The 25,450-nt window shown below is 36.4% G+C and overlaps 1 protein-coding gene across 3 annotated transcripts in view; it reads left to right on the top strand.

The window, feature by feature from the left end:
* Positions 1–2,799: 2,799 nt before the first annotated feature.
* The window catches only part of A1CF (APOBEC1 complementation factor), a 77,885-nt gene continuing 55,234 nt past the window's right edge, over positions 2,800–25,450 (top strand). For 2 of the 3 annotated variants that reach the window (XM_009214926.4, XM_003903944.5), the window contains exon 1: positions 2,800–2,902. The gene's annotated coding sequence lies outside the window, so the exon portion shown is untranslated. Of the gene's footprint in view, positions 2,903–21,902; positions 22,335–25,450 lie in introns of those variants that run through there. The other variant, XM_031652209.1, reaches the window with a different exon arrangement.

Here is a 25,450-nt window from a genome sequence, read left to right as displayed (position 1 = left end):
TTAATATGTTAGATACAACCCACTTTATTGATTTTATAGCCTACTAATAGACTCAAATCTCATTTTAAGTAATCACCTTTCTAATGCAACACTTAGCAGAGAGAAGTGTCTCAGTAATTGTTTATAGAATAAAGTAATAGAAAATTCACATTTACCAGCCACTATCTAAACTGGGTTTATTTTTACAATGTAAAGGCAAGCCTTGCAATCCTGGGTACAGTTAGCTCTCTTGATTAGACTGATGAGATCAAGGTCATAAATTTGATCTCATTCTGATCGATTGGTTTCTCTGTCCCAGGGCCACAGACTTTCTCTCTAAGTAGCCCTCAGAAGAAGAAAGGCTGATCCATTGTTTTTGTTTTTATTCCTGATCAATGTATTCCTATCCTTGTAACAAAATGGTTTAAAAAACAAAAGCAATAAAAACAGAAAGCAATGACCTAATAATCCATTACTACCGAATTCATTACTACGATTGGCTCTTAGGAGTAATATATGAATTGTCCTACCAAAATCATCAGATTTTGGGTTAATGCGATTATAGTCCTGCCCTGTTGAATGCCAGGATCCATCAAATAAGAAACTGACATATTTTAAATAACTGGTTACAATACTGAATGTTTGTGTTCCTCCTAAAGTTAATATATTGAAACCCTAACTCCCAGTGTGATGGTATTTGGAAATAGGTCCTTTTGGAAGTAATTATGATTGGAGTAGGTCATGAGGCTAGGTCCCTCATGGTAAGATTAATGCCCTTATTTTTAAAAAGGAGAAGACATGAGATCTCTATTTCTGCATGCATGCACCAACAAAGGCCAGGTAAGGACATAACCAAAAAGAGGGTCCTGCTGGTGGCCTGATTTTGGATTTCCAGCCTCCAGAACTATGAGAAACAAGTGTTTGTTGTTGAAGCTACCCATTGTATGGTTTTGTTTCTGTTTTCTTTGTTTTGTTTTTAGATGGAGTCTCGCTCTGTCGCCCAGGCTGGAGTGCAGTGGTGCGATCTCTGCTCACTGCGATCTTCACCTCCCGGGTTCAAGTGATTCCCCTGCCTCCGCCTCCCGAGTAGCTGGGACTACAGGTGTGCACCACCACGCCCAGCTAATTTGTTTGTATTTTAGTAGAGACAGGGTTTTGCCATTTTGGCCAGGATGGTCTCGATCTCCTTACCTCATGATCCACCCGCCTCGGCCTCCCAAAGTGCTGGGATTACAGGCGTGAGCCACCACACCCAGCCTTGTATGATATTTTACTATAGTAACCTGAATGAACTGAGACACTGGTTAATATCATTCTTTTTACCTTTTGGGTTTTGATGTTCTCCTTAGATACCTAGAAATCCTAGCTTTCCTTTCTTTATCTCCACTTATCACCATCTAAGCACCTATCACAAAAAACAGTAAAGGAAACCCTCCCAAAACTGTCCATCTTACAATATCAACAGTTCTTTGTTGCACTAGGCAAACTCGAAGTAAGAATTCCCCACTCAACTGGGAACCATGCAACCCCAGACTGAGCTTTCACTAGGAAACCAACAGGTCTACTTTGTGAGGGAATCCCTTCCCAAGAAGGAAGTAGAGGGATGTGTCCCTCATTCAGCTATCTAGCTGGGTGGGCATAAATGCTTTCTCTAGGTCTAACATCAGGGGAGCAATTCTGGGGTTAAACAATTGTTCCTGGGATGTTTTTGTTAAACCCTGTCATCCATAGCTATGGGAAAATGGTAAATCATTTCATGTTTGAGAACTAAAAACTGTAAGCAGAACTAGCATTTCAACAGTATCTTTCATCTCTTCTCTTACGTATTCATAGATATGCTTAATTGATGGATCTTCCTTTGCGTCTATATTATAGAAGGATTGTTTGTTCTGTGCTTTTCTATAGACAAAAATGCTCCCCTAATAGTTGGTTCCTAGAAAATTAGGCTCCTCTTACTAGAACTAAAGGCAAGTAGGGGTATCCTTTAATTCTAGTTTTGGAATGTGTGGTTTCCAAACTCTGAAACCAAAACTTACTCAAAATTAGGAAGGTTTTGGTTCTTCTTCCTTTTTTAATAGTGGGCTTTATTACCCTTAGGGATTTCTTGTATAGACTACAGCTCTTACCAGAGAACTTAGAGTATAGAATTTGTATTTCTGTAAATACCATTTCTCTATTTTTCAAGAAACTCAGTTAGCACTGAGATTTCAGGCAATGAACAATAGCATCAGCTATCATATAACCCCAGTTTGTAGCTGATTATTGTGCTTCTCACAGAGTGGCCCCCTCTTAAAATCTAAATGAGCAGCTTGTATACAAAGAAGTATGCTTTCCCCAACCTGATCTGGCCTAAGTCTATCTACTTTGTTATATATATGCTTCGTGTGTTTTCTGTTTATAAGCCAGCATTTATCAATGTACTTGACCTAAAACTCTATACTTTACTCCATGTAATACAGTGATATAAAAAGTGTAAAACAAAGAAATATTCTCCTAAATTACCTTAGCCATAATATCACTTTGGCATAGTAAAAAACAAAGGAACTAATATAAAGAAAAGCTTAGGTACCAAATTGCAGTGAGTTTTACTTTTTAAATATACTGTATAAGTCAATAAAATATCTTCAAAATAATATTTACCCCAATATTTTTACAACATTTATTTTAATTTTGTAAACAAATAGCAAAGATAGTTTTAGTAGATTATATCTGGGCTGTAGTGACCCAATTATCTGGTCAAAGGGCTGCATGGATGCAAGAGACAGGGTGAGTTAAAGTTTAACTCCCAGGAATTGTAAACCAAACCTAAAGCCACTGAACCTTTGGAGTTTGATATGACGATTAGAGCATAACCCGAGTAACACGTTGAATTCGCCATAATCAAGGAAACCTTTTCCGGGTGGGGATCTCTGAAATTACTCAGGTATGATCCATGTGTTTCGCTTTTTTCTATTTCAACTCTGTGGAACTGTGCATTGTGGTATCAGTGGGAATGCAGTAAAAACAGCTTTTACCTTCTTCTATTATCGAGCCTAATTCAAGGAATTATCTAGCTTGTTTTTAGACAAATGAAACAAGCAGAAAACAAAAGAATAGATTGGAATTATTATATAATCTCAAAATGAGATAGCTGCCAGGATTTAATAAATTTCTGTAGACTTACCACGGAGGGTTCAAGAGTGGAGCCAATGTTGCGAGAAGTTTATTTAGCTCTAATCAGACAGCAGGCAGAGTTGTGGTTGAGTGCCTGTCCGGATCCTAGGACCCTGAGAAACAGAAATGTAATTAACAAAAGAAACAGTTTTAATATCACCGGCAGATTTTCAGTTCTGTGTGTGGGTCGTAATTCCTATCATACTTTAGACTTCGTGTATTCGATTATCTCCTGAGCTACTACCACCATAAAAAAGAAAGTCTTGGTAAACTCTTGTGATTTCCCCTGCCATTATCTTGCTAACCAAAGGAATGTTTAAACTATTCACTTCTGATTCCGGCCCAAAAAATATTACGGAAAATGACTGGTTTTCAGTGTGTTTTATCTCAATCTTGGAATGGCTAATTATTATATTGTTTCCACAATTTGGGCAACTGTGCTGAGGTGGATGTATTTTCACATTTTTTTCTGTACTCCAAAAACATTATTCACAACCAGAATATAATGGTATTTAAAGAAAGAAATCAATCTGGACATTTACCAAAAATATCCCGTTTCTACCAGAAGCCCCCTAAACTCTCTGACTTTTTGTCATGATTACCTATGTAAGTTCCAAGAAGAATGGATTCCAAACTAAACGAGTTTATTTACTATAGGAATTTTCAGATATGTATTGTAATTCTCCAAGACGATGAAGGACATAGCATTATTTGCACATTGTGCAGGATTAGTGTTTTGTAGAGCATATTTTGGTAAATTCAGCTCTAGTTATAATTTAGGAGCATCAAAAAATGTGTTGGTCTGCTCTGAAACTTTCTTTATAATGTGTGCTATGGAGCATGCAATGGGAGCATAGGTCTGGAAATGACAGTGATATCACCTATTTGTCAAAGCAGTAAGGTTTTGCCCTGCTAAATACAGAGAAAGAGACAAATGACTTATAAGGTTCATACTTTCTGGAATAACATTGACTCTGCCCATTTTAGACAACTCTTAACATTTTACTGTTCCATTTTACTATTTATCGATTTTAAGGGAAAAAAGAAGACAGCTGGCAAGGAAAAGAAATATTGTTGTGGGCAAACATTATAAAATGACATAATGGATATTAAAACACTATAAATACTTAGTTCTTATTTTCTACTGCACTAATACCAAGCTGGTTTTACGTCATTTCAAATATCAACATTTCCAACACTATATTCAGTGGATGTTAATGAATGTGGCTCAAAAGAAAAGTGACTCCATTGTCAAGTAAGTTGAGGAAATGATATTAGAAAAGTTATAGCAGGTCTTGTTACCACATGAGTGTTTTAAGTAATAGTGATAGCAAGTATCTATGAAGTACTATATTATCAGGTCTACTTTTTTTTGTTTTGTTTTGTTTTTGTTTGTTTTTTGTTTTTGTTTTTTCTTTTTGTTTTTGTTGTTGTTTTATTATTTACTTTAAGTTCTAGGGTACATGTGCACAACGTGCAGGTTTGTTACATATGTATACATGTGCCATGTTGGTGTGCTGCACCCATTAACTCGTCATTTACATTAGGTTTATCTCCTAATGCTATCCCTCCCCGCTCCCACCTCCCCACAATAGGACCTGGTGTGTGATGTTCCCCTTCCTGTGTCCAAGTGGGTCTACTTCTAAGTTCTCTCCATGCATTATCTCATGTTATTCTTAGAACAACTCTATGGTGTAGATACTATTATAACAGTTTATAAATGGGAAATTGGAGGCACAGACAAGTTACCTAACAGGTTCAGCTACTCAGTTAGCAAGTGGCAGAGCCAGGCTCCTTTGTCTGGCGGTCTCATCCAGAGCCCAAGCATGTAACCATTATATCACACCCTCAAGCACTGGGGACTCATGACACATGCAAATATTGTCATTTATCACAATTATCTAAGAGAGTAGGCAATGTTTTGCTTCCTGGGCTTAATTTACAACAGAACATCTTCTTTCAGGAATATCTATCAATATCTCTCAAAATTAGTATTTCTCAGAATACAGGAGAGAAAGAACAAATTGCTTTTATAGCCCATGTCCAGCATTCATAACAATGAGAATCAATTGAAATCATCACAATTGAAACATCTAAAGGACTTTAGAGTCTAGTCTTCTTCCACCAAATAGGACTACGCCTATCTGAGAAACTTTTAAAATTAATTACAGAAAGAACACTAGGCTTTTTGCCTCAACACAGCTAAGTGGAAACGCCTATTGCAAAACTCCCTAGGTTTGTGACCTTGGGCATATTGTTTGACTCCTCTGAATCTCAGATTCCTCAAATGTGAAATGGGGTTAACATCTGACCCACAGTATTTTGTGAAGGTTAAATTAGATGATAAAGCAAAGGAGAGAAATGTGGCCCGGGGTGCTTAAGAATTCAGCAAAAATCCCACTTTCCTTTTCACCCTCCTATTTGTAATACCCTCCAGAAAAATTTTCTAAAATTGCCCAAGTATACCTATTAGGCCTTGTTTGTCAAAACAATACTAATAAAGTTGAAATCATAAACTGTACATAAAAAAATTTTGATGAATCACAAATAGTAGCACTATTCCATTTATTCAGAGAAAGTCAGTCTGTAATTTTTTTCAGTATTAAAGCACACACACAGAGTATATTTTTATTTTAGAGATTATCACTGAAGAAAACTCTTAGTTATAAAACCCCAACACCTTTTCACCCAAACCCATGGGACACCCTGACACGGGGCATGCTTATTTCATCATGGAGGCAGTTAATGTTAAAAATCTGTTTCAGTAACTGTCTTTTAAAATATTGTCATCCCTTAGAAAGCTTAGTAGTACTGTGGGTACTATTGCACAATGGTTTTCATTGCCTTATGTGTCTCTAAAATGACTCAATAAGTTCAAACAAGACAGTATTGATCGACAGAGGATAAACACTATTTTATCTTATTCACAGAAACAGTAACCAGGCTCCTGCAAAGTGCAGCTCTCACAATCCAACTGCCCCCAGGAAAAGCATCTGGAAAAGGAGCAGCACCCTTGCGGTGACATTCCATATTAGAAATCTGTATCCCATCTGCTCCTTGGCCTGATCCTGTAAAATCCAGAGAGTTATTAACAAATGTTTGCTGCTGATTCAACCAGGAAAGCTACTTCATTGTTTTATTTCATCAAATCTACTCCAACTAGGTTATCAGTTTTTTGTTGTTGTTGTTTGTTTGAGATGGAATATCATTCTGTCGCCTAGGCTGGAGTGCAGTGGTGCAATCTCAGCTCATCAGAACCTCCGCCTCCTGGGTTCAAGTGATTCTCCTGCCTCAGCCTCCCGAGTAGCTGGGATTACAGGTGCCCACCACCATGCCCAACTAATTTTTGTATTTTTAGTAGAGACAAGGTTTCATTATGTTGGCCAGACTGGTCTCGAACTCCTGACCTCGTGATCTACTTGCCTCGGCCTCCCAAAGTGCTGGGATTACAGGTGTGAGCCACCACGCGCAGCCTAGGTTATCAGTTTTAATAACCACTTAGAATTTTTAATTTAATAAACTAAAATTTTGTATTGAATATTTTTTATTGATGCAATCCAAAAATTAAAACATGTCCTTTTGTAAAAAAATTATTGTCTTGACTAAAACATGCTGGTATCTTGAGAGCTCTAATTTGATTTCTTTTAAACATATGTAAGCTATTTTTCCTATATAGATTTATATGTGGCGTTTTATGCATATATGTATTAATCACATGAAGAACATTTTCCAAGTTTGTTTATTCAATAAGAATTGGTCCCTGGTAATATTAAGAGGGAAATATTAATAAGGATGTAAGATAAATCCCTCTGATTTGCACAGTTAGGTGCAATGCTCTGCTCCAGACATAATATGAGTGAAGAGAATTAGCTCATGACAATTTAGGCAGACAGAATGTCTAAGTGAGCAGATCGGTTTGTAATTCTATAAAATCTCACTTGCAATGATGTAGTGATGCCTTCCCTTCCTCCAGCAATTAAAAAATAATCATTGCTTTAGGATGGCCAATTGATTTAAAAATCACTAGGTTGAAGTAATAGAACTAACTACAACAATACCTTATTTCTATAGGATATTCTAGTTTATAAAGCTTTTCATATAGTACTTATATAGATTTTTAATGGCAAATTTCTTCATAGTTGATGTCAATTCAGTATGCCTAGTTTCTTCAAGGTAACTGTGTCAATGTTCACCATTCCAATTGTACAAATCTGATTAACTGAAAGATGCTCCCACCTAACGTTTATAAGCCCAACTCTGTTTATGTAGCACAATGATGATTAGGTAGTGGGCCTTTAACATCTTCACTGGATATTAATGTGCCTATCAATTAAGAGGTTAGATGAGGACAGGCGCAGTGGCTCATGCCTGCAATTCCAGCACTTTGGGAGGCCGAGGTCGGCAGATCACCTGAGGTCAGGAGTTCAAGACCAGCCCGGCTAATATGGTGAAACCCTGTCTCTAGAAAAATACAAAAATTAGCCAGGCATGGTGGTGGGTGCCTATAATCCCAGCTACCCGGGAGGCTAAGGCAGGAGAATCGCTTGAACCCGGTAGGCGGAGGTTGCAGTGAACCTAGATCATGCCATTGCACTCCAGCCTGGGCAACAGAGTGAGACTCAATCTCAAACAAAAAAAAGAAAAGAAAAGAAAGAAAGAAAGAAAAAGAGGTAAATGAAAACAGTGAAGAGCGGACATATGGGTTCATGTGGAAGGTGAGAGAAGAACCACTCCCATATAGGACCTAGAAGAAAATAGCCCTAAAAAGATGTAATTATAACTCAGTCCAGATGCTGTAACTAACACAGTGAAAGATATAAAGGAACAGAGGTTTATAAAATCTCCTACCTGCCTGGCAGGGGACTGGCAAAGCATTGTGTACAAATGAAATTTTTTATTTCTATTGATTTTAGTATTCTTCTATCCACCTCTTCTATTGGGATTCTGCTTAGCGCTTATCTTTCCAGCTGGGGCCTTCAGCATGAACTAAATAGTACTTTAAATTATTAGGTGTAATTAAACGCTAATGCCTTTGACTTTTTGCAATGGAAGTCAGAAATCAAAATCTGGTTCCATAGGGGGAAAAGTGTGTTGACACATATAGATGTTCATCTCAGGAATCCTCTTTCTAACTTTCTTTTCTGAAGATCCCTAACAACTCCTTGCCATTGATGTACTTATTACCAACTAATTATAATTGGCACTCTATGATGATGGTAACGATGATGTTAATAAAAGCCCTTACATCCTGTTACATCCTGCCACATGCCAGGCACATAGGTTAACTCATTTAATCCTCCATCTCTCTATGGAATGGGTACTATTGCTATGCCATTTTTCCCATAAAGCAACTACGGCTTAGGGACACAGAGAAACTTGCCCCAGGTCACACCACTAGTAAGTGGTGCAGGAGGGGGTCCAGGCAGTCTGGCACAGGCCACCCTGTGAACAAAGGACAAATGGAACACTGGGAAGCATCGAGGCTTAGAACTAGAAGAAAACTTTTGAGATCTTTTATTTGACAGAGAAAAGCAAGTTGGCTTCCCCAAGTTAGGTTTTTGTTAGAATGAAAACCCAAGGGCAGAACCCAAACCCTCAGTGGGGCTTTTCCATTGTACCACTTCCCACTGTATAGCATGTCTAATTCAAGCCGATTCTCTATGAAAATTCTGAGAGATGAATTACTAGAACCCCTGTGGTTACAGAGGAATACTCCATTCACTCCAAGTCTCACCTTCTTTTCTGTGCCCAGACTCATGGACTGACGTAGCCAGAGACTCAGTTAAAGGAGACCCATTCTGTGACTTGGAGAGACTGACAGGCCCACATCACAGAGGAAATACATGCAGACATAGGCATGGATATGGTTTAGCTTTTCGTCCCCACCCAAATCTCATCTTGAACTGTAATCTTAGACATGTAGGAAAGAACCTGGTGGGAAGTGATAGGATTATGGGGGTGGTTTCCCCAGCTGTTTTCATGATAATTAGTGAATTCTCATGAGATCTGGTGGTTTTGTAAGTGTTTGACTTCCCTCCTGCACACGCTACTTCTTTCTCCTGCTGTCATGTAAGAAGGCCCAAGCTTGCTTCCCCTTTGCCTTCCGCCATAACTGTGAGTTTCCTGAGGCCTCCCCAGCCATGCAGAATTGTGAGTCAATTAAACCTCTTTTCTTTATAAATTACCCAGTCTCAGGTATTCTTTATAGTGATGTGAGAAGGGGCTAATATAGGCACCATGACCATAGTGACAGGAAAAACCATGGAGACATTACTGAAAATACAAAGTAATTGTCGTAAATGACTTGGTTGCCTTACACTCAAATTCTGTTAGTGTCTGAAGAGGACATAGCACCTCCTACCTGGAGGACATACCGTTTTCCCCATGGAAAAAATAATTGGGCTGCCAGGTCTGTATCTGCTAAGGGAGTCCCATATTTAAACTGACCTAATTTAGAACTTTAAATTGAGACTCAGATGCCCCCAAATAGCAGCTCCACCAACCTGAATAGAGTTATTCATTTAGAATAAGAGTTTGTTTCCACGAGTTTTGTTAAAATACAAATTAGTTGGGATGTGGGGTGTGAGCGATAGAGACTAAAATCGCTTAACAGACTAACTAGCCTGGCAAAGCCTTGTGGGAAGCAAGTTTTGATGACGGGTAAGAGAAGATGTCAAGAGCAGATGGTCCAGGGAGGAAGTGTCACCAGTAACTTGGGGGTGATATAAGGGACATGAGTAGCAGGTATTTGTCCAATCTTTAAGGAATAATTAACTTACTAGAGAATTTTGTCAGTAAAGTCATTTGAGTATCACACTTGCAAGATACTAATTCATCCATGTCTAGTTTTCTCATTATTTCACAGATATTAAACAGGTGCATTGACTTGAATTGACATCATGCAGGAAATGCCATTATATGAACTCTTAAGATATTTTAAGAGAAAAACCTATAATGCCTGGAAACTCTTAGTTTTCTCTGACATTTAAAAACAGCTGTAAAGTTAAATCCTTTCTATAATAATTTAGTAAATCAGAATTGCAAAGCATTTCCTAAAGCCCAAGGATCCAAAGCTCTGACCTGTGGTGTTGGCATAGCAGAGTGAGAGACAAATTACATGTTAAAGCAGAAGGCTCTGGACCTGGAATGCTTGGATACAAATTCTGGCTCCACCACTTGCTACCGTTTAACTCTAGGCAAATTACTGAACTCTGTGACTATTTCCTCTTCTGTAAAGTCAGGGTTGTTTTAATAATTAGATCAGAAATTATAAAGTGCTTAGAGTAATACCAAGCAAGTGTGCATAAACTTTAGCCATTTAGCTATAACTCTCATCATATTTCTGTGTTGATTACAAAATGCTTTACTAGAGGAAAATAGATGAGAAAGAGGCCATGAGGTAAAAATGTAGAGTGCTTTTTAGAGTAGAATGAGCTTAGAAATTAACTCTATCCCCATCACTGGTTTGCAGTGGAAATTTGAAACAGTCTCTCCATAATTTTCTTGTAGTGTTTTTTTTTTCTTTCTTTTTTTTTTTTTAAGAATCTCAGTCCATCTCCCAGGCTGGAGTGCAGTGGTGCAATCTCGGCTCACTGCAACCTCCACTTCCCCAGTTCAAGCAATTCTCCTGCCTCAGCCTCCTGAGTAGTTGGGACTACAAGCGTGTGCCATCACGCCTGGCTAATTGTTTGTATTTTTAGTAGAGACAGAGTTTCACTGTGTTAGCCAGAATGGTCTCGAACTCCTGACCTCATGATCCTCCTGCCTGAGCCTCCCAAAGTGCTGGGATTACAGGCATGAGCCACTGCACCTGGCCCTCTTTCAGATTTTTTTCTAAGACAGAGACACTCCCTACCACAGACAGGGTCTTCTAAATTAGTACAGAATGATTTGAAGGAACCTGGGTAATTATCAGAGGAAGCAAAAGAGAAATACAGATCCTCACATCAGAAAGCAAATCTCTAAGACTTTATCATTTTCATCGTTATGAAAGAAAAGATCAGTACTCAAAGCCACTTATGATGATGCACGTAAATTAGTATAAAATCAGAACAAATACAATATGGCTTTAAAATAGAAACATAAGGCTATCTTTCCTTACAAGTGTCAGATTGCTTCTGTGCCACTGTAACACAGAGCTTTAGATGGATTTTTTAAAGCTTCAATCAGAGATCAAATATATTCCATTAGTCAGTGATTGACAGACTTGGTGAAAATTGAGTTTTCAACTTAAACTTCTCCAAATTGTCTGAGAAAATCAGATGCAGCAACTAAGGTCAGAAGGTCAGAGTCTCAGGCTAAAAAGAGAGGGAGAAACCTAACACTAGAAGAAGAATGAATGAAATAGAGCACACACAGCTCATTAGGTCTCTATAATATACCACGCAAATCATTGGTACCAGGACTATCGAATAATCAACCGCTTTTAAGCTGAAGAATATCTACATTATATGCCATGATAACTGCTTTACCGATTCATAAGACAACTTAAAACTTAAACATATATACAAAGACATTCTACTTTTCTCATTAGTCCATGCCATTATATAATTTCCAAATTCTGCCAACTCTCTTTCCTAGGAATCTTCTAGAAGTCAGGCATTTTGGGAATAGCTGAGTATCATAACTGAATAAAGACACCATAACAGTCACCTGTAGTAGTCAGATCTTACAGGTACTAGAACAATAACAGCACAAAGACCGAGTTATGTGTATGTATTAGTCAGCATTCTCTAGAAAAAACATAATATATGTATATATATAGGCAATAAATTTATAAATGCATAAAACATATAAAAATATAAATTTGTGTAAATAGGCGTATAAATATGTAATACTACACATATAAATACAAATAAAGAGATTTATTCTATGGGATTGGCTCATGCAATTATAGAAGCAGAAGTCCCAAGATTTGCAGTAAGCAAGCTGGAGATTCAGGGGAGCCCATGCATAGTTCCAGCCCAAGTCCAAAGGTTTGAAACCCAGAAAAGTCAATGATATAAGTTCCAGTCCAGAAGCCATCAGGTTACAGATGCAAGAAGAGCCAATATTTCAAGTCCGAAGATCAGGAAAGGCCAATGTCACTGCTCTGTCATGCAGGCCGAGCTCCCTCTTACTCAGCTTTTATGTTTTATTCAGGTCTTCGGTTGACTGGATGAGGCCCACTCACATTGCATCTGCTGTTAAAATTTTTCAAGATCTTTTTGGGGTGAAAAAAAACCTATCATTCATCTTTCAATCTTCAGTGTTGACAAGGACAGGACATTTATGAGTATTCCTGTTTCTGAGTTTCTGATAAGCTTGTCCAAGTTGAGCACAGGCTGGAAAATGTATAAGAGTATTGGAGGCAGAGCAGTTACAAAAGGAAAGGGGCATATACAAAGGTCTCTTGTGTGATGTTGTGCTGCAAACACTGACCTTTCAGAGTTTATTCACCCCTGTGTATATATACATATTCATGTCTGCACGTGTGCTAGTACCTATATACATCTATACACACACACAATCACATATACCTGAGACCTAATGGAATAGACATGAATTTGGCTTAGCCAGGGAAATTATAGAAAGAATAATGGTAAACAAGGACAAAGGCACCTAGATAAAATAAAAAGCAACTGGTGTGCCTAGGAGACCTGATGGACTTGAGCGTGGAATAGCTCCAGACTTGCATTGAAAGAAAATCAGGAAAGTCAAGTTAGGACCAGGTCATGGCAGGCACTGAATGTCAGGTTAAGGGGCTGAACTGTTTCTTTCTAGTTAGTGATGGGTCCAGTGAAGGATTTAGGGCAGGAGAATACTAGAGGGAATATTTTAGGGAGACTGATCTTCCAGTGGTGTGCAGAACAGATATGCCATGCCTACAGGGTAGTAAGCAGTGACGTTTCTTTCACTCTACACTTTAGCCGAGCTCAGGTTAAGTCCAATAATGGAAGATGGGGTGGGAAATAGAGCTAGGAGTGTAGAGGGGGCAACAGGTAAGGATACGTATGTACCGAAAGCAGAAAACAAGTTAAGATCCAGGCTTCATGAGATGCCTATATTGAAAATTGCTCTGGATAAAGAGACTGTTAGGACTTCAGAGTTAGAATTCATAGCAATTCACAGAACTGCTCAGGCTCTTCATTATTCACCTGACTCAATGTTCCTACATCTGCTCCTTTCTCATAAGAGCTTTCCTTGCTCTCTGTCCTTTTTCTACCCCACAGCTTTTGCTTCCTTTCCATACATAGAACCACACAACAAATACTTGTTGTATGCATGCAGTGGTCATATAAATACCTTATTGGCTAGTCCTCATCAAAACTAAGTTGAAACAAATCATTTGAGCCAGAATCTACTAAGAGTCAGATTTTTTAAGGTAGTTCAAGGTTTTTATTTATAAATACTAACAACTAGGAGAACATTTACTCATTCGAAATGATGAAAACATAGACAAAACAATTATTAGAGAAAATTTTGAATTATTCTTTTCTCCTGCTATCTAATTTCTACCTTTCTCATGTAGTCTTTTTCTTTTTAATTAGATTTTTTATGTGAGTATATGGCCCATTTATTTGGCAGGTGGAATAAATTCAATTACTCTCAATTGTTTTGTTTGACCTGTAACATGTATAAGTTAGAGCTTAAGTCAGCTGTTCTAGATGCAACTGCATATTGTTATCACCTGAGAAGCTTTAAAATCTATCATTTCCTGGGCCCCATTCCAAACCAGCTGAATCAGAATCCTTCCAGGGTGGGAAAGATGATGCCTAAGCACAGGTGATTCTACCATGAGTCCAGGCAGGGAGCCTGGTTTTTGTGCACAGCTTCTGTATGTCATAGCTATCGGCACCTGGCTCTGCTCTAGCTGTTCTTAAGTAATCTTTTAATGCCAATTGGGAGTATGTTTTAATAGTGGTACAATATTTTAAGAATAAGGGTTTAAAGCAAGTTATTGCAAGTAACAGTTAAGGGATTTACTCAAACTGGACACAACCTCTGTTGGAGCAGATTACAGTGAAGTTTTGAGGGCATGGGATAAAAAAGAGGAAGGAGAGATTTAATGGAATGAACATTATTTGCTAAAATTTAAGAACGCTTGCAGTTAAATCTCGTGCTATTTTGACAAGATGTGCACAGGTGCATAGGTGAATGCTTCCTCTTCTGGTATTTCCTTGTGTAATTTATAGTTCAAACTAAATCCTAGGGATTTAAAGTGCTTCTCATTGATATTTAAAGGGCATTTTAAACCAGTGGGAAAATGTCTTTCGAAACAGATAAAATGTACCTTTATAAAATCCACTTAATGAGAATATGCTAAAAAGCAAGATGTGTTTCTATTGGATCATAAATTATATAATTTTAAACGAGTTTTTAAATGAAAGTAAATTGTTCCAACTATTTGAAATTACTTTTTCCTCAAACAAAACAAAAAAAAAATTTCTAGATGTCAGGAGTGTTTTACAAAAATGATGATCTGATGATCTCTTGGCCAGATTAATATGCTTAACTTTCCTAAGAGTTAAGGTAACATTATTCCTTTAATGAGCTTGTATATGATTTCTGATTTGATGTAGTTTTTTAAAAATTGGGAAAACATGCCTTCTCTACCCCTCGCATGTTTTAATGCCCTGATTTAATACCAGTGTGTGTGTGTATGTGCATATACACAGATATACACATATATACACAAACACATATTAAAATTATAATAAAATAATCATTTGTTCATTATATATTTGCTTGTTCTTTTCCTCTGATAAACTCTAAGACAGTGGTTCCTATGGTATTTTTTTTCTCTGACATAGTTTTTCTTTTCTCTATAGATATTTTCACTACAGTGCAATTTTTCCAGTATCTTAGGTTTTGCTATCTTAAGTTACTCTACTTAGGACTTAGAATGATTCCAAATAGGGTGGTATATAGATTTTAAACCTCAACAAACAGTAATCAAACATCAGCTAGCCCTATACATCTTTGCAAAAATAACAATTTATTTAGAAATTGTATCAGCATTACTCCTTTACAACATTTAATATCTTGCCTTGAAAGTTCATTATACGTGTCAGATGGATTCAGAAACTTCTTTAGCCATAGATATCACCAAAAGAGCAGGAAAGAGAACAAAAAAATTAAAGAATAAAACAGAAAAAGAGATAGAAGAAGGAAAAATGAATTATATGGACATTTGAGAATGGAGAGAGGGAAGACCCTACTCATTCCCTGTGTGTAGCTGTATGTAACACAACTACACAAAGTAGTTGTGTTGGGTGTCTTGAGAAGCACTTGGGGCTTTGATTACCTCCACTACAACCTCATGAGATATTTGGTCTATAGATAATTTCTTCCTCTCTTGCTATCTACAATCCTGAAGAACTAAAAATCAGTGGAAAGAAGAATCAACATCTTAAATAATTTAAATGGCTGGGCACAGTGGCTCACACCTGTAATCCCAGCATTTTGGGAGGTTGAGGCGGGTGGATCACTAGAGGTCAGGAGTTCAAGACCAGCCTGGTCAACACGGCAAAACCCCGTCTCTACTAAAAATACAAAAATTAGCCAAGCATAGTGGCATGCATCTGTAATCCCAGCTACCCAGGAGGCTGAGGCAGGAGAATTTCTTGAACCCAGGAGGAGGAGTTTGCAGTGAGCTGAGATCACCCCACCACACTCCAGCCTGGGTGATAGAGCGAGATTCTGTCTTTAAAAAAAGCAAAAGAATTTAAATATAAGAATAAAAGTAAGCACGAAAGCTGAGCCAGATCTTGCCAAATGATACACCACTTGGTAAACCACGAAGGTGCCACACTTGCCAAGGAGTAATATTTCAATGAGATGTGACTCAGTGCATAGCAGACAGCTGAGTCCATTTGGACCATATCCACAGGGGGTCAATCCTTGATGTGTCCGAGTGAAGCATCAGACAATCCACCCACAACACTCCTCAAAGGAGCTATTACCATAGCTCACTTTCATTCCGGCAAAGAGGCTAAGTTACCATAGTGCTTCAGATGCTCCAGACCATGTGTCCCTATGGAAGAGAATGTGGACCACAGCATCACCCTCATCAGCTCATTACGGTGTCCTGTGTTCTTCACAGCAACACTTTAAGGAAGGCAGGGTAGCTATAATCTCCACACCTCCTGTCTAACTTTTTTTAACATGAGGAAACTGGAAAGAAGTAAAATTAGTAATTAGGAACACAATCTTAGCCTCCAGGCTACTTAAATTCAGATCATCTGTCTGCCACTCATTACCAGTGTAAACTTAAGCACGTTAAGCTCTCTATTCCTTGATTTATTACCCGTATCATAGGAATAATAATAGCTACACCACTGAGCTTTTATGAGGATTAAATGAATTATGTTTAAAATTTTCAGAACATAGCATTTGTGTTCAGTAAATGTTAGCTATGTTTATTATTCTTACTTAAAATATTTTTAAATATTGCCACATAATAGGCAAAAAAATGTTATATTGGTTTTTGTTTTAATTTGTCTTTTCCTGATCACTAAAGATTATCATTTTTAAATCATAAGTTTATAAGCTATTCTGATTTCTGTTCTTTAAATTGACTGTTCATTTCATTTGTCCACTGATTTGTGTCTATTATTTATTTAAAAGTAATCTGTATATTACAGATAATATTTCTCTATCTACTATATAAATAACAATTATTCTCTTCCAGTCTGTGGGCTTTTTAAATTTCATTTATTTTGCCATTACAGAAGTTTGTAATATTTTTGTAATCAAATCTGCTAGTCTTTTCATTTATGGTTCTTAATATGCTTGGTTCAGAAGACCTTCTGTACCATGAGATTATAAAAACACGCCTACATTTTATTCTGGAGGTTACACAATATTTTTAAAAGTTATTTCTTTATTCTATTTAGAATGCTGGCATGTAATGAGGTGATATGCCCGCTTTATTTTTTTTCTCAAATTGTTTATGATCCCCCTATGAATTTGAAATAGCACCTATTGGTGAATTCCAGTACAAACAAAACTATGGGTCCAGAGTTTTTATTTTACTCCATTCATCTGGTTCTCTATTTCTATGCTTGTTTTAATCTTAACTGTTAATTAGGGTTGTTCCAAATCATTATAAACTGTCAATATATGTTGCGGCATTTATTGCACATTGTTCCTGCCAGGTGAACTTTGAAATCAATTTGTCAAATTTCAGAATAATTTCATTGGACTTTAAATTAGAATTGCATTAAAGTAATAATTTGGGAAAAACTGATCTTTTTACATCAATAAGGCTTCCATTTATTAAGGCCTTTAGATCTTTCAGTCAAATTTTATAATTTTTATATAGGGTTTAAATATTTCTTATTAAGTTTATTCATATTTTATGTTTTTATTCTATTGTTTAGACCTTATTATACTTCACTTGCTATTTCTGTTAAATACAGAACATTTATTTTATAAGTTTCTTTGTAGTAGTCTTTCATTAGTTTCAATTGTATTATATAGTTGATTTACTTGTTTTTAATGAGAATAAATGATTGTGGTGTTTCATTACTAAGTCTAATGTTTGTTTCATGTTTCTGAGAGACGCTTTTTATCAATTTAAGGATGTTTTGTTCCATTGCTAACTTATGAAGATGTTTTCTTAAACCAATAGTGGGTATTAACTTTCATTAAGTGCCACTTGTAGATTTACTGTGATGATCGCGTGTTTTCTCTTTATCAATGAAATGAATTAAACTTCCAGAATCCCTAATGTTCAATAAACTTTATATTTTTGTACTGCTCTCATCTTGCTCATTGTATATTATTATTTTGTATGCTTTTTCATATATAGTTCATATCTATACTCCTATATTTGTCTAGTGTTCTACTTTGTAGTAAATTTTTCTCTATCATATATGATGAGTTTGTAGATAATTTCAGAAGTTTTCTATTAGTTTCTACTCTCCAAAAGGCTTTATATAGCAAAGGAATAATTTGCTTCTAAAGTGATTTATAAAACTTGCCTAATAAAACAATCTGGACCTGGTGTTATTTGGGAGGAGAACATTGAATGTTTTCAATGTAGATTATGATTACTAGTTTATTCAAATTTTTAACTTATCCTTGAGATAATTTTAAAAATTCACACTTTTCTAAGGTTTTGTCCACTGTATGTATATTTTTCAAATTATTGGTAAAAGTATTCTCTTTTGTAAAAGTCTATGACTCTTTGGTTATATCCAATTTTTCTCTTGTTTTGAATATTTATTTACTCCTTTTTACCTTGTCAGGATTGCTAGCTGGATGCTAATTTACTACTACAATCAGCTGTTACATACATTTATCAAGTATACAGATTTGTTTTATTAATTCTACTTTTATCTTTGATTCCTTCTAATTTCTTTTTGTCCATTTCACTCTTATCCTAGCTTCTTTAGTTGAATGCTTATTTTCAGCATTTATTGTCTTGTAATTAATAATAAACAGACTATAGTTTACAAAAATCTACTGTACATTTCAAAATAGCTAGAGAGAATGATGTGAATGTTTTCAGCATAAAGAAGAGACAAATGTTTAAAGTGATAGATATCCCAATTATACTGTTTTAAGCTTTACAAACAATATAAAAGGATTAAATTATCACATGTACCCTCAAAATATGTACACCTATTATGTATTAATTTAAAAAGAAAAGCAAGAATAGAAACTTGACCACATCTTAATGAAAAGCATGACATTTTCATTAACATTCATTTATTAACATAATTTTAACTTTTATATTTTGTATTATGAGCAAGAGCTATATATCATAGAAAGCTAAAAATAGTCAAATAAGCAAGAATGAAGAAAACAAAAATAATTTGTTAATTCACTCACCCAGAGATAACCAATTAGCCTTGTGTAATCAAAGTATTTTTGAATATAAAAATTAATACAAATGAAATCAGACCATACATTCGGTTTTGTAACCTGCCTTTTCCACTTTACTATATTTCACAAATATCTCTCTAAATTATTATATATTCTTCTAGAACATTGATTTGATTAGCTATACTGTATCACTGCTTATCCAAATATTTCTTTATCATTAGATATTTCAGTTGTGCCTACCTTTCATAACAATACTAATATATTCTATGAGAGGTGACAAGCTTGAACAGTCTTAGGACCTTAACGACTTTTCTACTATGCAGCAAAAACAAAGATAAATGAAATAACTGGATCCATTATTAAGGCAACATAAAAGAGCTCAAGATAATGCATTTGAAATTGAATTTTTCTCTGCATTGGAGAAACAGGAGGAGAATAACCAAAGAGAAAATCACAGATCATGGCTAAGATGAGTTAAACAAAGCAGCAAATGAAGAATAAGAATGGAATATTTCTATAGCACCTTTTACATGCCAGGTACTATGTTAGGCACTCTCACATTCATTACTTTATTTATTTCATGCTTTAAAAAATCTTCAAGTTAGGTATCAGTATTCTTATCCTTTTTTAGACTAGAAAACCAGACCTCAGAAAAGTTAAAATCATGGTGGCAGAACTAATTTTTTTTACTTTTTTTTAAGTTCAGGGGTACAAGCGCAGATTTGTTACATAGGTAAACTTGTGTCATGGGGGTTTGTTGTGCAGATTATTTCATCACCCAGGTGTTAAGCCTAGTACCCATTAGTTATTTTTCCTGTTCCTCTCCTTTCTCCCACCCTCCATCCTCCAAAAGGCACCAGTGTGTGTTGTCCCCCTCTATGTGTCCATGTGTTCCCATCACTTAGCTCCCACTTATAAGTGAGAACATATGGTATTTGGTTTTCTGTTACCCTCCTCTGCAGCAGGTTCCACAAGTTTAAAGATGCTTACATTTACATTTCAGTTCTGTGACTGTGTAAGTTTGCTACACATAATGCAGGAACAGAACTGAAATTTCAGTGTAAGCTTGTCCTTCTTTAAAAATGTGGAAACCTACTACAGAAGAAAATTTTTGTTAATACTTATAAGTAAAATTAACATGTCCACTATGAACAACTTTTACATTTCTTTTCTTTCTTTAATTTAAGCCTTGTCTTGGCCCAAATTGACAAGTTCCAAATTAACATATGATTTATTACTAATGCCTTAATAACATAGAGGAGGTTCTGGTTAATATTTTTTTCTAGTATTGTTTTAAAAAACTAAGATGTTGCATATTGGGACTTTGTGTGATGTCTTCATGGCTACATTTTGAAATCTTATGTATACGTATTCTCTATTAATTTTGCTACAGCTCATGATGCATGACCAAAATGCATGCTACCACATGAATTAATTTCCAAAATAGACTTAAGATCAATTGTAAATATTTTTCCAATGTAGATATTAGAGCTTTATATCAAGCAATGCAAAGTAATATTTACTTAGCATCATCAGGCAAATTAGACTTCAGTCATAAATCCTTCACCAACCATTTCAGTACTATCTAGAATTTCTTTCATGTAAAATTCCCAGGAGATACTCAAGGGCTGAAATTCATGCTAAAACCACTTGTACAACTCGCATGTTACAGAAAAGTTATGTCAAGGCACAATTAAACGTTGAGGAAAGACTGGATTCCGTTTGGAGAGGTCCCAGTGGCAAGTGAAGCCATCATGGATTTGAAATGCACATGGAGCACATCACTGTACAGGCCCCAGTGGCTTCTCACTCAATTACAAAAGAACACTTCTCTGCTTACCAAGTCAGAAATAGTCTTTGTCCCCATTCAGTTTTCTTATCCAATTTCTTCTGAAAAATCAAATCAAGATAGTAAACATACTATTAAGAGAATGCCTCTATTTCCTAACTCTAAATTGTTTACCACGGTGCAGATATTAATATTTGCTGACCATTTTGTTAAAGTCGAGGATAATTACTTTAATTTTTAACCAAGAAACCTTCTAACTTTAATTCTGTGTTTATCTTTTGTCTCCTTTCTGTTCTTCTCTGCCTGTCATTCACACTGACCATTTCTTTTGTTTATATAAACTTTTGGGTGTAAGTGTAATTTTGTTATATGCCTAGATTGCAGAGTGGTTAAGACTTTTAGGGTATCCATCACCCAAATAATCTACATTGTAACCATGAAGAAATCCCTCATCATCCACCACCTTCTCACCTCATTACCTTTCCAGATCTCCATTGTCTATCATTTCACTCTCTACCTCCATGTGTACACATTATGTAACTCCCATTTATGAATGAGAACAGATTTGTTTTTCTGTGCCTGACTTGTTTCACTTAAGAAAATAGCCTCCAGTTCCACCTAGGTTGCTGCAAAAGATAAAATAAAATGAAATAATTTCGTGATTTTTTATGGCTGAATAAAATTCTACTATATATTATATATATAATACATTAATACATAATATATATACTATATATATATAATTTTCTTTATCCAATTGTTGATGGATACTTATGTTGATTCCATATCTTTGCCATTATGAATATTGCTGCTATAAACATATGAGTGCAGGTATGTTTCTGATATATTGATTTCTTTTCCTTTGGATAGATACCCAGTAGTGCCCAACTACCATTTCTAGTTCTATTTTTGCCAAGCTATGCTTTCATGACTCTTTAAATGTGTTTTTCTAGTATGTACTCCTCTTACCTTTGTCTTGTATCTTTCCCAATTTACCATTTGAAAGACTTTAAGAAAAAAAAAACAGGCCAGGCATGTTGGATCACACCTGTAATCCCAGCACTCTAGGAGGCCGAGATGGGAAGACTGCTTGAGCCCAGGAGTTCGAGACCAACCTGGGCAACATAGATAGCCCCGTCTGTATTTTCTTTTAAAAAAATTTATACATATATAATAAAATACTCATTTTCCCTCTTTCTCTGTTTCCCTAGCTGCCAACTTAATGGTACACTAGGGCAATAAGACCTTCTACCATTCTCATAACTTCAGGCAAATCTAGATAACAAATCTCACCCAAAATCCTCGCTTAGTTTTCTTTCCATGACTTGGTTCTTCACGTGGGATCAGTTTTTTAGGTACAAGATAAAAGTGTTTCCTCTTTCTAGCTCAGGGTTATAATCAAAGAGCAGGACATACTATCCAGCTAACAGGTTTAGATTTAGAAAAGTCAGAATGTACTACCCTGCCTGTGTCTCTCTTCCAACTTCCTTCTCGTCTGTTTCCCTGCCAACTTCCCTGAAACTGGACCCACTGGCACCTGAGGCAACTGCAGCTCCAACTTTGCCCAATTTCCATTGAGTAGTTGCAGCCAAGTGACAAGGTGAGCTATTCATTCCAACCCCTCTCTGCCTTTCAGGAAGGCAGAAGTCTTGAACCCCCAATAATTTCTGGATCTTTGTTTTCTTGGTCAAATAGTCACTGGTGTTGCAAATATAAAACCAGAAAGAGATAGAAAAGTGTGTACAAATATCAATTTTATATTTTAATCACTCTGCACTCTGAATTTTTTTACTTTTCTTGTCTCTCTCACAAGTATGATGACATATTCATAAATGCGGAGAAACCACAAAGATCAATTTCTTATATAAAACAAATCCATTCCAGGATAGAACTTTCAGGAAGTAACTGGAAAAAGAGAAATAATAAGTATCAGGACTTTCAATTCAGATTAATTTTACTTCTGATTGACTGCAAGTCACTGTAATTTATAAAATTGCTGATCCAAAGTTTTGCTTTTCTTCTATAACTATCTATTAAGCACTTAGCATAATGTCAAGCTGAGCCTTCTGGGCAAACAAAGATGAAGTACAAGATAGTCCCTGTGCTCAGAAAGCTCACAGTTTAGTGAGAAAGTTAGACATGGAAGCCGATAAATACAGTCATGTGTGAAACAATAAAAGGACATACAGGTTTTCTTTGAGAGCACTGAGGAGCTGACACTTAAAGGTTACCTACAGAGGTTGTCAAAGAAAGAAAGCATCACAGAGCGAAGAAGATGTTAATCAAGTCTAGAAGAATCAGTAAGGCCAATGTGGCGAAGTTAGGAGGCATGGGAAGGAAAAGGCATTCCAAGCAGGGAAACTGGAGGTGTAAGAAAGCATGGGAAGGCCAAGTGGCAGGGCATGTGAATGACACCGAAAGGGGAGTCTAGGATCTAGTCCTGAAGGGACAACGTGTCATGCTAAGAACCTGGGACTTAATCCTTCTCACAGTTGGTTTTGAAATTCTGCCTCTTAGATTTAGAGATTGATAATTATAATAATTAAAATTATATAATAGCTACTTTTTATTGGATATTTATTAAATGCCAGAAACCATTTTAAGTATTTTAAATGTATATTCATTATTCAGCTCCCAATATTAATATTGCCTCCTCAAAGAACATTATGATGGTTGTATTATTATCCTAATTGTATTAATTTAGTATTAGTAGTAGTATTTTGAGACAGGATCTTATTCTGTCACCCAGGCTGAAGTGCAGTGCAGCTCATTGTAGGCTCAACCTCCCAGGCTCAAGTGATTCACAGCCCGGGTAGCATGACTACAGGTGCATGCCACTACACCTGGCTAATTTTTTGTATTTTTTTGTAGAGGTGAGCTTTTGCCAGGTTACCCAGGCTGGTCTGGAACTCCTGGACCTCCCAAAATGCTGGGATTACAGGCATGAGCCACCACATCCGGCCCCCTCCTAATTTTATGTGTAAAGAAACAGGCTCAGATAGCTTCCTCTAGGACGAAAGTGGAAGAAGAAAAGATGGGACCCGCCGGGAGGATTGGCCAGGCGCGGTGGCTCACGCCTATAATCCCAGCACTTTCGGAGGCTGAGGCGGGCAGATCACCTGAGGTCAGGAGTTCGAGACCAGCCTGACCAACATGGAGAAACCCCATCTCTACTACAAATACAACATTAGCCAGGCGTGGTGGCGCATGCCTGTAATCCCAGCTTCTCAGGAAGCTGGGGCAGGAGAATTGCTTGAACCCGGGAGGCGGAGGTTGCGGTGAGCCAAAATCATGCCATTGCACTTCAGTCTGGGCAACAAGAGCAAAACTCCATCTCCAAAAAAAAAAAAAAAAAAAAGAAAGAAAGAAAGAAAAGAGGTGACCATTTTTACATAGCAGGTTTGGTGGTGAGGATACATTTGAACCCAGTGTTCCATTGCTAATAAAAACATACTGTCTGAGAGGACAAGGAGACACTGATCACCAGTTAATGGAAGCTGTAAGAACTAGAGGAAGCCCTGGCTTTCAATACTTTGTGTCCTTTCCTTATCCCATTGTTAGAAGGGATATAAAGAAGAAGGGAAAGGGGAGGAAATTATACAAGCAGGAGTTGACATTTCATCAGGCCCTTTCTGGAGTTCTTTTGCTATTCCTCTACTCTGCTTCTCTCCTCCAACATGAGCTATTAGCAAACCTAGGGCAATTCTTCACAGGTGTTTTCTCATTTCATCTTCACAACAATATGATGCACAGCCTGCTCATCACTCCAATTCACAAATGAGGAAATTGATGCTTAGAGACAGTATGTGAATATATGATTCTTTCCTGTAATATTGACTGTAGCCTTCCCCTCCATCCAATCTCCATCTTTTTTGACCCTTTCTGCTCTCAGCCATCCTCAACTAGATAACAGTGCTGTGCCACAAACCTGTGGATTTTCTCCACAGAAATTATATAAGTACACTATATTTTACTTAGTCTGTATTGATATATATTAGTTGTACATATTTTGAGGGTACATGTGATATTATGATACCTCTATACAATGTATAATGATCAAATCAGGGTAATTAGAATATCACATCAAACATTTATTTTCTCTTTATGTTTGTGACATTATGAATCTTCTCTTCTAGTTATTTTAAAATATATAATGAATTATTGTTAACTATAATTTCCCTACTATACTATCAAATACTAGAACTTCTGTCTTGCTGTACCTTGTACCCCTTAACCAACTTCTATTCATCTCCTTCTCCCCATTACCTTTCTCAGCCTCTGGTAACCACCTTTATACTTTTAACCTCCATGAGATCCACTTTTTGTATTCTAGTTATTGATCTTATTTATTCTCTCTCTCACCCCCTATAAAACTGCATGATATTTTGGGGGATGAGAGGTTTGGTTTTTTTCTCATTTCCATCCCTATGTCTTGAAAATTCTTAGAAGACAGTAGATATTCAATACATAATTTCAGAATTAATAGGTGATAAATACTCATGAACACTTTTCTCTGTCTTTCCAAAGTCTTAATGCCTGCCCTGTTTGTTTTAAATTCTATTGCTTCAATAAGATAGTTTGAGAACTATCCTTTCATAATTCTGATCTGAAGAACTTACAAGGTGCTAAATTAGAAGATGTATTGCAAAGCCTTTATTTCAAATTGGCCTATATGTTTAATAAAAGTTTGACTTGCTTAAAAGAAATATTTATCTG

Source organism: Papio anubis, chromosome 11, assembly GCF_008728515.1.
Source record: "Papio anubis isolate 15944 chromosome 11, Panubis1.0, whole genome shotgun sequence".
NCBI lineage: Eukaryota > Metazoa > Chordata > Mammalia > Primates > Cercopithecidae > Papio > Papio anubis.
Note: the sequence above shows the minus strand (reverse complement) of the source record. Positions and strands in the feature narration are given on the sequence as shown.